General features: G+C 48.4%; 1 pseudogene; it reads right to left on the bottom strand.

Annotated features, from left to right (window-relative positions):
• Window positions 1-1,267: 1,267 nt before the first annotated feature.
• On the bottom strand, window positions 1,268-2,051 carry LOC147119300 (uncharacterized; annotated as a pseudogene).
• Between the last annotated feature and the right edge of the window lie 1,148 nt (window positions 2,052-3,199).

Raw genomic sequence — 3,199 nt, forward strand, 5'->3', positions numbered from 1 at the left:
TGTGAACTCACTGGTGTGTCAGCAGGTGGGTGAACCATTGAACCCCTTCCCACACACAAAGCAGGTAAACGGGATCTCCCTGGTGTGAATGCGTCGATGAATTTCCAGCACATACGGGTAATTGAATCCCTTCCCGCAGACCCAACATATACACGGTTTCTCCATGGTGCAGGTGTCCTTGTGTCTCTCCAGGTTGGATGATCAGTTGAAGCCTCGTCCACACACAGAACACGTGTACGGTTTCTCCCCGCTGTGAATGGTGTGATGTTTTTTCAGGCTGCGTAACTGGTTAAAGCTCTTTCCACAGTCAGTGCACTGGAACACTCTCACTTGGGTGTGTCTCGGTGCTTTTCCAGTCACACTGATGTTTGAAATCTTTTCCCACAGGCAGAACAGACAAACATTCGTCCTTCCACATTCAAAGGGCTGATGATACTCAGCCTGTTACTATAACTGGACTTGTCTCCATTCCCGTGCCGAGGGGGATTGCTGTACCAGACGGGAGGGGCAACATTTGGGTCTCTCGATTCTCCACCAATTCCCATTCCCCTTCTTTCTGGTGGATAATGGAGGTGCCACTGTGTGTACTGTGCAAGTCAGTAAGAATTGTCAGCAAGGATTAATCAGCACTTTCTAATTGGAGATGTTAATCAGCGGAACTTTTCAAACACTGAATTGTACCAAAGATTATTAAAGGGTTGAAGTAAAATGTCTAATTTTACTGTAAACAAATTTCTGATGAGAGTCCCTGAATTAAGGGGAAAGATCACAGACAGCGGTTCTTAAAGGGACACTGCAGCCCGGAGAACACAATCAGTTATATATCCAGAATATTAAACTCCAGCCCAGTTATAGGGTTATTAACATCAGCAGAAACCCCAACTGTCAGAATAAATATGTAAGAAATCACACAACACCAGGTTATAGTCCAACAGCTTTATTTGAAATCACAAGCTTTCGGAGCGCTGCTCCTTCTTCAGGTGAAGTGAAGAAATGCATAAAGACACAGCTTATATAGTCAGAGAATCATGTCAGATGTTTACAGGTAACCTTTACAACTGCCATTTATCACACCTCGGCAGAGAGATAATCACAGCAGTCAAAGGTGTGCCTGCTGTGTGACTGCTGTGATTATCTCTCTGCCGAGGTGTGATAAATGGCAGTTGTAAAGGTTACCTGTAAACATCTGACATGATTCTCTGACTATATAAGCTGTGTCTTTATGCATTTCTCCACTTCACCTGAAGGAGGAGCAGCGCTCCGAAAGCTTGTGATTTCAAATAAAGCTGTTGGACTATAACCTGGTGTTGTGTGATTTCTTACATTTGTCCACCCCAGTCCAACTCCGGTATCTCCACACCAAGAATAAATATGGTTCAGTCCTGGATGTGATTAACAGCAGCAAGAACAGCAGAATCCAACCCCTGCAGTCACATGTGAACTGGTGTGTCAGCAAGTGGGATGACTGAGTGAATCCCTTCCCACACACGGAGCAGGTGAACGGCTTCTCCCCAGTGTGAACTTGCTGGTGTGTCAGCAGGTTTGATGATTTAGTGAATCCCTTCCCACACAGAGCAGGTGACTGCCCTCTCCCCAGTGTGAACTCTCTGGTGTGTTAGCAGGTTGTATGATTTAGTGAATCTCTTCCCACACATACAGCAAGTGAATGGCCTCTCCCCAGTGTGAGTGCGCTGGTGTACAATGAGATTGGATGACAGCTTGAATCTCTTCCCATAGTGAGAGCAACTGAATGGCTTATCGTCAGTGTGAACTCGCTGGTGTTGAATGAGTTCCTCAGAGCTTTTAAAACAGTTTGCACAGTGGGAGCAGCTAAAAAGTCTCTCGTCAGTGTGAACTCGCTGGTGTCTCAGCAGGTGAGATGAATTAGTGAAGCCCTTCTCACATGTGGAGCAGGTGAACGGCCTCTCCCCAGTGTGACTGCGCCGATGAGTTTCTAGCTGGGACGGGTAATTGAATCCCTTCCCACAGTCCCCACATTTCCACGGTTTCTCCGTGGTGCGGGTGTCCTTGTGTCTCTCCAGGTTGGATGATCAGTTGAAGCCTCGTCCACACACACAGAACACGTGTACGGTTTCTCCCCGCTGTGAATGGTGCAATGTTTTTTCAGGCTGTGTAACTGGTTAAAGCTCTTTCCACAGTCAGTGCACTGGAACACTCTCACTGGGGTGTGTGTGTCTCGGTGCTTTTCCAGTCACACTGATGTTTGAAATCTTTTCCCACAGACAGAACTGGCAAATATTTCTCCTTCCACATTCAAAGGCCGATGATATTCAGGTGCTGATGAATCGAGTGACTGTCAGATTTTGACCTGATGATTGGTTTGGGTTTCCCGTCTGCAAATCCTCCCTAAGGAGTTTGCTAAAGTCATCGCTGTAAATACAGGTTAGAAATTCAGAACAGACAATTCTAGTTTCTATGGAACATTCTTTCCTCTCTTGTTCCCCTAAAGCTGTAAATCCCCGTCCCACACACTCTCCCTCCTCCCTGTGCTGAAATCCAAACCCATCGCACCATCTCCAACATTTTTCCTTTCAGTCAACTTCTCTCCATCTCCTGAAGGTGCTAACTCTGGCTGGGTTCAGTTCTACACTCACTGGTTCCCCTCCCTCTCCTCTCCTGAAGCTGCTGACTCTGGCTGGGTTCAGTTCTACACTCACTGGTTCCCCTCCCTCTCCTCCCCTGAAAGTGCTGACTCTGGCTGGGCTCAGTTCTACACTCACTGGTTCCTCTCCCTCTCCTCCCCTGAAGGTGCTGACTCTGCCTGGGTTCAGTTCTACACACACTGGTTCCCCTCTCTCTCCTCCCCTGAAGGTGCTGACTCTGGCTGGGTTCAGTTCCACACTCACTGGTTCCCCTCCCTCTCCTCCCCTGAAGGTGCTGACTCTGGCTGGGTTCAGTTCTACACTCATTGGTTCCCCTCCCTCTCCGCCCCTGAAGGTGCTGACTCTGGCTGGGTTCAGTTCCACACTCACTGGTTCCCCTCCCTCTCCTCCCCTGAAGGTGCTGAATCTGAATGGATTCAGTTCTACACTCACTGGTTCCCCTCCCTCTCTTCCCCTGAAGGTGCTGACATGACTGGGTTCAGTTCTACACTCACTGGTTCCCCTCTCTCTCCTCCTCTGAAGGTGCTGACTCTGGCTGGGTTCAGTTCTACACTCACTGGTTCCCCTCTCTCTCC

Source organism: Somniosus microcephalus, chromosome 4, assembly GCF_052327205.1.
Source record: "Somniosus microcephalus isolate GS21.2 chromosome 4, FLI_Smic_1.0, whole genome shotgun sequence".
Classification (NCBI taxonomy): Eukaryota; Metazoa; Chordata; class Chondrichthyes; order Squaliformes; family Somniosidae; genus Somniosus; species Somniosus microcephalus.